The 13,308-nt window shown below is 42.4% G+C and overlaps 1 long non-coding RNA gene across 2 annotated transcripts; it reads right to left on the bottom strand.

Annotated features, from left to right (window-relative positions):
- Positions 1-824: 824 nt before the first annotated feature.
- LOC138410816 (uncharacterized) lies at positions 825-13,163 on the bottom strand. 2 transcript variants are annotated; one of them, XR_011243436.1, is made up of 3 exons: positions 11,433-13,163; positions 10,526-10,653; positions 825-3,499 (listed from the first exon to the last, which is right to left on the bottom strand). It is a non-coding gene; the product is annotated as an uncharacterized lncRNA (long non-coding RNA). The 2 variants fall into 2 exon arrangements; XR_011243435.1 differs by having other exon boundaries at positions 10,378-10,653.
- Positions 13,164-13,308: the final 145 nt, after the last annotated feature.

Below are 13,308 nucleotides of genomic sequence, written 5' to 3' on the forward strand. Positions count from 1 at the left end.
TGTATGTTTCTCTTGTAAATAGTCGTTTGTGTCGTTGCTCTTCCCTTTTTGTCGTTGTGTTTTGTGATTCTCCATTTGTTTGTTTTTGCCCCTCAGCTCCACTGACAGACACACACAAACTGAATTACAATTTAAACGTTCGACTGCCTGCTAAGTTTTTAAAGCTGCTCTCTTTTTATGTTTTATATGTGACACAGATGTGTCTTCTGTTGTTTTTAAATGTGACTCTGATCTGTGGAGCACAGAATTTCCCTCATGTCCTGTATCGTGTATCATGAAGATGACGGATAAAGCTGGATTTGAATCTTTTCTTTGTGTTTCAGGATGTAATTATATAAATACTTCCTCTCTTGTTGTTGTTGTATAAATGGGAATATTGTCTTCGTGTTGTCTGTGAATTTCTCCTCAGGGGACAATAAAGCTCTAACCTTTCTGCTTTAAATGTTGGTAATGTTGGTGAACTTCTATAGTGAAACCACTGTAAGCAGAGAAAACCTGCAGAGTGTCTGACATATAAACAACACACAAGTAAAAATTACATAAAAAAAACAATATTAAAACAAATAAAAACACTAAACATGTCCCAATATAATGAACATATTATAAATGATGAAAGAGAACACTCCCACAGACTGTTTATCAAGACTCACGTGTTGAAACTGAAAAGATTCAATCGAATTAAAAAGTGTTTTCAGGCCTCTGCTGTTATACCGCATATGTACCATGAGGTGGCGTCATATCACAGCCTGCAATTCTACAACATGCCATATATACAGGCTATAGCCCCCCCCCCCCCCACACACACACACACCTCTTTACCGGTGGTCTATAATTACAGTCTGCTGTTAAATCCTCAGTGTGGTGCAGAGGTGATAATTATGAAGCAGGAAAATAAGAAGGAGCTCAGTTCATGAGCTGCTGCTGCGGTTTCTAACATATTTCATTTATTTATTTATCCCTTTACAATAAAACAATGTCTCAGTGTGAGGACAAATCACAGGTTTGATGCCGTGTGTCGAGCAGGTTGCTCAAATGTTCGTCTGTTCATTTTTGTCACTGCTTCGTAACGATGTTGTATTGTTTTGTCTTTGATTTTAGATTTTGCACTGCACCATTTGTCGTCATTTATTTTCACGTGTCCTCTTTGTGAAATGTGTGCTTTGAAAGGTGCTGTATAAATAAAGTTATTATTATTATTATTTTCAAACGGACAATCTTAAAGCATAGACCGTAAACTAAGATCGACAACTTGTCTTCACTTCTTCCCACTGTCCAAAACTTAGACCAAAAAAATCTTGGATTCAAACTATCTGAATACGTCATTTGGAGCTAAAATGCCAGACATGTGGTCTAAAGGTGTGAGACTCTCCTCCACATCACAACCGGACGATACGGACGCAGCAGTAAAGGACATTTTACGAGTAACAGACGAATTAAACAATCATTTCAGTGAAGTCGGGACCTGAACCGATTCAATCACAGAACGTAAAGTCGTCCTCCGTCCACAGCATCTGGGTGAAGTTAGGGAGCTAACCTGGTTTTCGTGTGGGGGGGGCGCACACACACACACACACACACACACACACACACACACACACACAATGAGATATAACCTCATAAAAGATTCAATACATTGTGTGGAGACCTATAAAATATCCATAGTGTCTCAGCAAGACATTGAAGTGGGTTCACAGAACTGACAGGGGTAATCCCCAGAGCTTTGTGTGTGTGTGTGTGTGTAGGTTTGTGAATGATTTTGATTGACGTTTTTCATTTCTACATACATGTGTTTGTGTATCTGTGGGTGCATGAACATTTTTCACACGGGTTAATACGTTTGTTTCCATCTATGTGCACATGTGTATATATTTATCTGAAATGACGAGGCCAAGCTTTTACATGTGTTTACTTCATGTCTGTATGTGCATATATGTATGAACTGTGTGACTGTGTGTGTGTGTGTGTGTGTGTGTGTGTGTGTGTGTGTGTGTGTGTGTGTGTGTGTGAGTGACACCAGCTTCCTGCCACCCTCTGTCTCTTGACCTTTCTTGCCTCCGTCTGTCTGTGTGTTTTTCAGATGATGAGGTTTTAATGGCAGCCGGTGACGACAGGTGACTGAACCATGAGACGCTGACTGAGAATCATTTCCTCAATCAGGTAAATATTTTCCAGTGATTTTTAAAAGGAACATTATTAAAAAAGATGGACGTCAGGTGACAACAACGGCGGATTCCATTTGTAAACAAGTTGCTTCTTATGGCCGGGAAAAGTCTTTCTGCAGAATTCATCGAGCACATTCTGTAAGACGTAATGTGTGATTCTATTTCTCTGCCATCATCACATACATCACATGTTCCTGATGTTTCACATCTCTCTCTCTCTCTCACTCTCTCTCTCACTCTCTCTCTCTGGGTTGTCCGACTTCCCATGATTCCACTGTTAAAAGTTTCAGTAGCAGATGCCCCCTGGAGTCCAGCTGAATGTCACGTCGACCCCAGCGGAGAAATTAATTAGGTTTAATTCGAGCTCATTGTTACTTGGCGGCAGCGTTTCTATCGTCTAACTGTACAACACTTTTTTTTTTTTTGTTTTCTTTTATTTCAAAGCAAATTATTCTCGACTGCATTTTAACCAGTGAGGATGTTTTGCACACGAGTCGTAGTTAAATGATCAAATAAACCTTGTGAAGAAGTAGAGCAAACATAATGAGGCCGCAACAAAGAGAAAACCTTCCTGAGCCACTTCATGCAAGTGTCGTATATAGTCTGTATATGTTCTTGTCTACAGGGAATATAACCTTTTCTCTATATATTTCCATAACATACAGGGATTTTTAGAAAGATATAAAACCTCCAAATCAAACTGTGATGGAATTGGAAGAAAAATCGTATTAAAAAAAAAGACTAATGAATTAATTTCCCCAAAAGGTGTTGATGTTTTTATTTTCTGTCGTTGGAAACAGAACATTTTTGCAGCCTTGTGTAATTTATGAAACAGAATTAATTTAAATCAACAGTATCCTCTGTGAAAACCCGTCCACAGAATCTTTTGTGTAATCTTGTTTTCAAACTAACAAACAAATGGAAATGAAACTTTATCTATTGTTTCCTCCACTTAATCAAAAACAAGAGACATTTAGCACGAATGTTAAGTTTTGCAGCTAAAGCTCGATAGACCCCCATTCTTCCTGGACTACCTCAGGAGCGCCCCCTATGCCTGGAGGCTGTGACACTGGAAGTTCTTGGAAATGTTGAAAGTCATCTTTCAATCTCGCTGTGATTTCAAAATAAGAGCCTGTAACGTGATGGGTTTTTTGAGTCCTGTGTGTTTTCTGTATTTTACATTACCCCCCCCCCCCTCCAGGGATGACGCTCCACCTCTTCACTCTTTCTCCCTCCTTTGTTTTCTCCCTCTCATCAAATGTGCGATGGTTTGGGGCAACAGCTGCAGTCACGTGCTCCGCAGAGAGCAGGCGCTAAAAGCACAGGAGACGTCAGGCCTGCATTAGGATGGGACAGGATTATGTCAGAGGGTTATTAATATTAGAAAACATCTGCACGCTGCTGTGAGTCTGAAACAGCGACAGATTTTATTTTTAAATTTCAGACAATGAATAAATAAATAAGGAACGTTTGCTACGATGAGTTTTATCTGTGTTCTGCAGAGACGAGGCTACGAGGAACCAACCCGTCCTCTGTGATGAGGGACGTTGCCATAGAGATAATGAGTGAGTTGCACAGGTGACAGGTGAAGGAATGTAAAGGCAACACACACACACACACACACACACACACACACACACACACTTTAATGGTCGACCTTTGAAGCTGCAAAACTCATTGTGAGAGACAAAACAGGGAAAGGTTGCCTCATCTCTTTGACATCTCTTCTATCTCTCCTCACTTTACATAAATCCAAGCTCCAGGAATCCATTACTCTGATCATGTTCTGTGATCCTCAAATATCCTAAAACCATTCTTGAAAAATGTAATTTTTGGTCGTCATTGTTCACAGACACAGTAAAAAACATTATACACTGAATTGAGGGTTTGATTTAATTTAGGTTTGATTGGTGTTTGAGCGCTGCCTGTTTGGAATGGGGCTTCGTGTTCGGTCTGTGGTGAAGCTGGTTGTTGTTTTCTTTCTGAAACTGTAAAAGTGACCTGCAGTCATTCAAACCACAGAAAATAAAGAGCTGCTGCTCCAGTGCAGCGGCCGGTCGGTTTAAATATGACTTAGTACTTGTTACTGGGCCGTTAACAACACGCGTGCAATGTGTGGAGTCGATGAGATGAACGCTTCTTGAGAAACGACAGATTTCCGGAATTATTCGATTTGATCAGACTTTGTCAGACGTTAGTCTGTGGAGCAGATGTGCGTTGATGGATGATCCACTAACCAGAGAGCGAAGGCTGAGTCAGCAGTGTGTCAGAGTGTGTGTGCGTTAGAGAAGCTCTGTATGAATGTGTGTGTACGTGGCTCGTATTGTAAAACGCCGCTCGTTAAGGAACTCTCACTCTCAGAAATGAAGCCCACTCAACATTCGCCTAATTGGTTTTTTTAGGAGCTTCCGAATCATTGAGCTCCAAGTTGAAGAGAACCAATCAGAGCGTTCGGAAAACAATGGTCATAGCTTTAAAAAATTCTGGTAATATTTGGTAATATCCCATCCCACACAGAGGAGGCGGGGTTTATGATCTACACTGCGGGTGAGATGATTTGGCTTCACTTTTGGGGAACTGCCGTCTTAATTCACAGTCTCATGAATATCGTCAAGTAAATTAAATTAAATTATACTCGGTCTTGCAGTCGAGCTACTTGAGCAAAGATCTATATGAAGTATATATTTTTTTTACGGGATCATTAATATGACACATTCTGTATTCATGATGGCGTGTTGTGCCCCAGCGGACATTCACTGTGTGACCGTGATCTTAATTGGCTGCTACACACAGTCATGCACACACACTGGCAGCTCTTGCATGCATATCGCTCAGTGGGGGTCTGCTCCGGCATCTCAGCCATCACTTCCCTCCCAGTAAAGGGCTGCTGCTGCTGCTGCTGCTGCTGCTGCTGCTCGGAGTTCATCTCCACCGTGGATACGCAGGAAGCCACACCCTGCTAATGAGCCAGAGCTCTAATTCATTCACGGACAGACAACCGCACAATCAGCAGGGAGCACGGCTCGCTGAAGTGTGCCGAGCATCCAGGAGGATCCGCCGATCGCTGCGGAGCGTTTCACCGTGAGGACAGATGTTCCTTTAGTTTAACGGAGGTAAAAAAAAAAAACAACAACAACACAACTTCTAAAATGAGCTCTCGTTGTTCCAGGGAGGTTTGTCTGACTCTGAAGACTCATCATCGAAGAGCACAGTCCCTCTGAACAGGGAAGAGTGACAAAGGAACATTAGGAGCGATGGGATTTCTTGAGCTTTACTCTTTAATGTTCCTTTGATTCTAATCAAGGCTCTGATATGATATTTATCACAGTATCTAGGAGCTCACAGGAAGTTCAGGAGGACAAAGTCGCTGCGTCTCTCGCTAAAAATCCTCAAAGCACAATGAATCCTGGGAAAGGCCTGAGAAGGAGCCATCCACTGGAACCTGTGATGCTCGGAGATGAAAAGACGCATTTGTTGGCTGCGTTTGAAGAAACTTCGTCGAACTGAGACACAGCTCCTGGCTGAAACTGAGATGACAGGAAGTGTTACTAGGATAAAACAGGAAGTAATGCATATATTGAAAACTACCAGGATGTTACAGGTCTCCATTAACGTGAGATGTTTGGGGACATGACGTCATAATAGAAACAGTAGTGGATGACATAGAAACATTTTTAGAAGAAGAAAATTCTAAATTAAAACGCTGTCTTCTTCGCATTCGAGCATGTTTGCATGTAATCGTGTATTTCAGTGTAGAAAACTGCCTCAGCACTGATTCTTTGTTCTGAACCCAGAGCAGAAACATTCTGTATGAATGTGTCGTCTCTACGTTTCTCTCCTTATATTTTCCTTCCCCGGTTTGTGTTGCATGGCAACTGGAGGTACACAGTCCACGGAGCTGCACACATCTTTGTTAGCAGCGGTGCTAAAGAAGCTTTTATATAACAACAGCTGAGCTCCATGACACTGAAGCTTTCTGAGGGCTGCGAACGCAAACGTCCGTCAGAGTGAGTCCGTGTGAGAACACAGCAGGAAAATGGAGGTGTTGATGAGGTCTGTGACAATGATGGAAGAAAACAAATATCTCCGGATGAAAAGGAGGAGCCGAAAAACTAGGACTCAAGCATCAACTAGGAAATATGACGAGATCTGAGGCTTCTCCAAATGCGGCGGACAGACTTCCACCCTCTATAGCAATGGAGGCTCCATCACATCCCATGATTCATTGTGCTTCTGTAACAAACATATATTCAAACAGGTAATAGCTGGAAACAAGCGAGGCGACAAAACGACATAAGAATTTATTTTCAAACTCAAGCTAACAGTACATGTGTTAAAAAAAAAAAAAAAAAATCTTTTCAAAGTTTGCAATCGACCAAAGAACTTTTTCGTCCGCAGCACTGTTGCTAGGCAACGGTAGAAAATGAGCAGACCAGGCCGTCATTTCGGTTTGGCCGACACAGACGAAGGATGAACATAAAGAAACCACACGAGGACACTCGGGGGGGAAATATGAGCCATGTGATGTTCCACATATCAAGCACACGTAAGAGTCCGGACAGATATGAAGGAGACGTACGAGCGTCTGAGAGAAAGACAGAACAGGAAGACCGAACAGACTTGGAGATAGTTCTATTGTATTAGGCCAGATTCAGAGCAGATGTCTTGGATCAGTCAGGGAATGGCTAATAGGAAAATCTAATTCAAATCCTCCCCTGATTACATTATATATTCACTCCCAGCCATAAAAAAGAAGCTTTCAATTCGTGGGGTGTGTCAGACGGAGGAGACAACGTCCGGATGAAGCATTTCCCAGAAATGATAAATTATATTTGTAAAAGGATTCCAGCTCATTCTAACGAACGTGGCTTATTGGGTTGAACCGAGAACAGTGTGATTTTACTCAATGTTTTCTCCATGACTATGCAGCGGCCACTCAAAAAAGGTTTCACACACAAACACACACGAGCACAATAAGCAGAGTTTGTTCAATATCTATTGAATTGTTGCGCTGCGGCCAATGTCGGCATCGGCCTTCAGCCAGAGGGGATAAAAAGAGGAACTGACGGCATTCGATCACATCGAAGGTCACGACTGTCCGTCGCTCGGAGGATGACTCTGTAGAATCTGTATAAAAAGTAGAGGACAGTAATCTGCACAGGACAACGTGCCGGAGGCAGAAGCGTGGTTTTCTTCTTGACGCCACAAGCTTCGTGACTGGAGGTCAAAGAGCTTCACATTCTCCAAGCAACTTTAGCATTTTCTTTAAAAACACTCTCTCATTTGAGACATTCCATGTTTTTACAGTCATTGTTAATCGACTTGCTATTGCTGCGTCTCAGATCTGGCACTTCAGTCGCATGCAGCACACACAGCAAAGCCCACTTGCCGGGGTAGAGAGTGAGTTTAGACAGGGCGCATTGTGCACTCCCTGGTAATGACGAGTGCCGACATGTGACCATGAGCACAAGTTCAAGCGACGTGAGAATTCCGTTGTGATGTGAACCAAACACTGTTGGTGGTTGATATGTGGCCAAGATGGCGACAGAAGTGTCCATCAGGCTGGTCAACAAATACTTTATATAGTTTAAACTTTAAATCTAAACTACGTATCAGTACTGTTGCACCGCTACCAAAAAAAACCTCTCCCCAACATAAGTTATCGAACATTAACTTTAATATAACTGCATATATATACGAGTTGTGTTTCCATTATGATGCAATGCAGATTTTCCATTGACTCTAATGTGTGTGGCAAACTGTAATGCCTGAACCAATATTTGTTTTTCCTCCTGTTTTGATTCAGTAGCGAGGTGTTTCAGTTTGAGAGCATCACTTGTGTAATGCTTTCACTCAGTTATCTGAGTATATGTGCACAGGTCGAGCACAAGCAGGGGCTATTTGAGTGCAAGTGCAGGTTTTTGAGTGAAGGCGTTACAAAGTCTGGGTGAGGGTCCTGAGAGTCCTGCTCTCAAACTGAAATACCACAACCTCGAGTAAAGAGAGGGGGAAAAAAACTGTAATATTCTAAAACTGCCTAACATTGGATGTGTCAATAACACGAAGCATGCATTAGCTTTTCCTCAACATAGACTGGAACACATTAAAACCGGGACTTCACTGCTCTGCGGTTGAAAACTACACAGCCGTGTGTGTTGCACTCTGTTTTCCTGCAGCCACTGAGCACGACGGAGATGATGGAAAACCAACCTGCCTCGAAGTATTGATCCATTTAGAGCAGTGCAACAGTTTTCTACCATTTATCATGCGCTGCTGAATTAGCCTTTAATAATGCAACACTCCCGAGCTGACCGAGGGCATTAATATAGCACACAGTGCAAAGAGGATGGCACGTGACATTGTGTGCGTATATGTGGTCGTTATATCGTCAATATATCGACGTTTCTCAGCGAGGGACTATGCTCAATGATTTCTGCTCGACCAAGTGGGATCGGCCGCCAGCTGATGCATTTATGAGAGAGAGCTGCACTCCGAGTCCCAGCGACTCAGCCTTGAAGAGACCTTTATTTCCACAGTTCATAGAGAACAGGCTGCTGTCGCCCGCAACTACAGAACACAACCCCATCGGGCGATTGTACGGATGAAAGTTAATCAAGGACTTTTAATATCGTTCAGTGAAGGTCAGCAGATCCACAGGGAAGAAACTCAGCAGATCCAATCGATCCAACTGGATTATAATGGGTTTAGTGTTGAGGAGAGGGTTCAGGAAGTACAGGTGCTCTCTCTCTTTCACAATTATAAAACGTTTTTCCAGTTGTCAAGCTTGAGCCACATGCGAGGAGCCGTCTCCCAGAAGTACAACACATGCCACGTGTGACTAAACACTTCAGCAGAAGTATTTACTACGCTGATTAGCGGAAACCGTTTCCACAACGATGTGGATCTGTGTCCGAGAGGCAAAACGAGGCATCGAAGAAAAGACAAGCTGGTTGTTTGTATGTCGTGATCCTGTGCAGCCACATCACACGTCTCCCATCGGCACCGAAAGACTTTAAACTTCACAGTTGGCTGTGAATGAATAATGCACAACGCCGGAGGAGACGAGCCCTCATCCAAAATGATAATGGATCACATGTCAGGGCACTCAGGGCGCTGTCGGCCCTCATGATGGCGCCACCATCAGTTGGACAGAGATAAATCACGATGTAAGTGTTTCCTCACGTGAAATTAAACAATGGAAAATCTACATATTTTGTTGCTACAGCTTTGGAAATGGTTTCTTCTGGATTTGCTGCAGTGACTAAGCCGTGTAGTTGCCATGAAGATCAAACTGCCTCGGTTTTTTCTCAAATAGCTCACAGGAATTTGTTTTGCATCGATCAGCGAGAACACAAAGAGTGGCGAGAGGCTCATTAACAGATTTTCTCTGCTTTATTTCTCCGTGTCCGTCTCCACGCTCGAGTCAAGGTGAGTGGAAACACGAGGGTACTCACGGCCTCAGGTTGTTGCAGAAGAAAAACAGACGCTCTCAAATGCAGAAGTTACATAAACCAACGAGCAGCTCAGTTCACGTGAGTTCACGAGCGAGACGCTGCCGCGCACGGCCGTCATTAACGGACGACGTGAGCATCGTGAGAGACTGTTCATACTGTGAGGCCTCGGCTGAAACTCCGACCACCAGTTTCATCAATCTTGGTGGAAATATTAATTTGGAGTTTATCTCCAGATGATTCACTTTTGGAGCGTACTGGTTGAAGGTTAAAGGTCAGTGACAGAGAGACAACATTTTGATTTGTTATTGATTAGAATTTCTATTTTAACCACTGCAGCTTTTTCTAACCTTTAAGGAAACTCATACCCACTGCACACATCGTGAATCATCTCTAAAGCAGACAGAAGGGACGGATGTTCATTCTTCTGAAGGACAGTTAGAAACAAGTATGTCTCATGTCCTCCGAGGGTTGAGCTGACTTAACAAGAAAAGTGGGGGTTTGATACAAGAGGAAGATGAAGTGTTTAAAGGTTAACGCTGTTCAGATTAATTTTTTTAACTGTTAGAAAACTTTGTAAGACTGTAAAAAAGAAAAAGACAAACTCAACCTACATTTTCATTTGATTCTTTCCTTAAATCCACCTCTTTATTTTAAGATAAAAATCTTTCTGTTACGTATTTTGTATTTTACTTTCCTGTGCGTGATGCTTGAAGCAAATCAATTGCAGAGGTTAAATGTTGAAATCTGTCAGTGCCTCTTACCTCCCAGATCCGTTTAAACTTTTACCGTTAGATGTTTCGTGTCTGCCGATGTTTAGTCTGACTCGGGTAAAGGTTCCAGACTGATGGATGGTTAACGTCCTCCCTCACTGATCTGTCTTCATTGTAAAGTACAAACAAATTAACTCACATCTTTCCCTCTCACATCCTGCTGTCAAATGCCAAACCTCCCGACACTGGCTTGTTTGTTCGTGGAGCACAGACCTCGACTCTGTCCTCCTCTTCAATCCTTCACCTCGTCCAGTTCTCTCCTCGCCTCTGATTTTCAGATGAAACGAAGAAATCAGCAACTAAATAAGCAAATCTGGTAAAAAAAAACAAAAAATCGTGACGTCGCTCTGCGATCTGAAGTTTTTCTGACCCTCTCTCCATGTAGTTAATTTGATCTAACTGGTTCTCTGGGTGTTTGAATCTACAGAGCTGCCCTGCTCTTTGATTTTCTTATTGGGAGGTGATATGAAGCAAACACACGCATCAGCTGCGTTAATCTTTATGTTCATTAAGTGTGTGGGTGGAGAGCAGCTGCTGTGGGACTCCAGTGAAGTTTCCTCGGTCGTATCCTCAGACCAGCGATCTTTACGTCTCAGTAGCTGCTCGCTGATTAAATCTGCGTCCAGAAGTTTTCAGGACTGTTTCTGTTTCTCTTTTCATTTCTAAAAGCTGCTCTCGTCAATATTTCTATCAACAACGGGTTTAATAACTTTGTGGGAGGTGAACAACATCCGGGAAAAATCCAAAATATGGTTTAAAACATTAAAAGAAAGTGTTTTACTGGGAATCAAATTATTTTGTATGGAATCTGTAATATTTAAAAATGACTATCTCAACATTTCTAGTATCATTATTTTGTACTATCGAGAATTATTTGTTGCATAAAAACATTTTCAAAGAGCTTTCTAAATGATTTTTATTACAGACTGTATTATAACATTGGCCGGTAGATAATAAACTTTTTTTTAAACTATACTCAAGTTCTGTGCGAAGACAACTGAATCAAAATGATGCTTTAACGAGACGACAGGGAGAATTAAACTTACATGAAGGTGAAGCAGTTCACAGCAATAAACCCAGAGAGGAAGTGATGAGCTCAGAAACACACGAGGCACTGACGTAGAGACAACAAACAGGAAGTGAACCGCAGGTCAGACTGAAAACAGGTGAACACAGGAAGTGAAGGCAACTGAAATGAATTAAGAGAAGACTTCGCACAATAAAACAGGAAGTCAAATAGCAAAGAGTCACAAAGGTCCACAGCTGTGGGAATAAAAGAGAAGAACCTTCTCCATGTTCACGGTCACTGAAACTGTTTTGAATCAAACTGCTGCTTTAAGGTACAGAAGCTGAAAAGTGTTGCTTTGAAACGGACAAAAAGAATAATGATCCGAGTAAATACTCAACTTCTGATTATTCTTCAACCTCAGGATTTCACGAGCGGCTGCGTCGTCTCTGAGAAACGTTTAAGACGAGAGCGACCGGTGTGGAGGATGAACAGATGCCCCCTGTTCCTCCGAGGCAGCTGGGCTGGCTCCTCGCCGCACTGATCCTCCCTCATAATGCTAAATCAATCACAAACACACACACACACACACACACACACACACACACACACACACACTGATGCTGCTGTGTGAATGGTACACACTAATGTGCAGTAGAACAGCTCTTCCACTCAAGTGATCACTCAGGTTTTATCTTCTCATGAGCCAGATGATGTCATCCTGTCAGCGTTAGTGGTCGCCAGCTCCAAAATATCAAAATGTCAAAATATCAGTGTTTCACCAACAACAAAATATTGTGTGTGTGTGTGTGTGTGTGTGTGTGTGTGTGTGTGTGTGTGTGTGTGTGTGTGTGTGTGCTGGCAGTAGAATAACGTCAAAGGTTGAGTGTTTTAAATCGCAGCTGCTCTCTCACCTGCTCTTAACGTTGAGTCATCGACTCCTCTGAGGACAGAGGGACGTGTCCAGTCCCTTCAACATAATGTCATGAAAATAAAATCAGGGGGAGAAATAATGATTCAGTTTCATTAGAGACCTCGTCAGTTGGCCTCATTCAGAACCTGTGAATGAATCACGACTATGAATCCGGAGGTGAAGTCATATTTCATTTCATCAACAGAAACATTTCTGGTTGCCGCGGTTACCGGGAGCGGAGCCGAGCTCACCTCTGAACCCCGTGACTGACCCTCACGAGCCTGAGATGAGCGTTACATCAGAGGATGATGTTACCGGCAGTGTGAGAGTGTTTGACCTCTGACCTCCTGCATATCACAGTCTGGTTGAAGTGTTTATTTCACAACACGTGTCCACCATCCAGATATGAAGCCAGAATATCGTGGGTATGAACGCTGCCATCAAATTGCCGTCAAATTGGAGCCAGTAGAGCCCGAGACCTAAAATCACAGAAACCAACTTTGTATATAAAGACGGACGACGTGTCGGTTCCCAAAAGTGTATCGGTGTGTGCGTTTGTGTTTGCAAAAATGAAAAGCTTTAATTTTACAGAATAAACAGATGTTGTTTACATTTCACTCAATTCAAGTTATTTCTGTTTGGTTGTATTTGCATTTTCCTTTTTTATTTACGGTTAAATCAGAATAAAGTTGATGGTTAAATTGTCAAATATCAATCATTTCATCTTTATCTTCTTCTTTATGAAACATTTCTGGTTGTTTGTGTTATATGCAGCATGTTTCTGTATCGGTCCTGATTTTTCTGATGAAGTTTCTTAATTTGCATGTCGAGCTCAGCCACCGTACAAAGGTCCTCTGGTGACACTTCACACACACACACACACGCACAGACCGAGAAGCCATTATTAGCTCCTCCAGCCAGGCTTTAATGTGACGTGCATCCGTCCTTCGTTGCCTCCATCAGTAAAGGTCAGGCTCGTGTGCCAGGGCCCTCTCAGGTGTTT

This window comes from Paralichthys olivaceus, chromosome 7 (assembly GCF_024713975.1).
Source record: "Paralichthys olivaceus isolate ysfri-2021 chromosome 7, ASM2471397v2, whole genome shotgun sequence".
Taxonomy (NCBI): Eukaryota; Metazoa; Chordata; class Actinopteri; order Pleuronectiformes; family Paralichthyidae; genus Paralichthys; species Paralichthys olivaceus.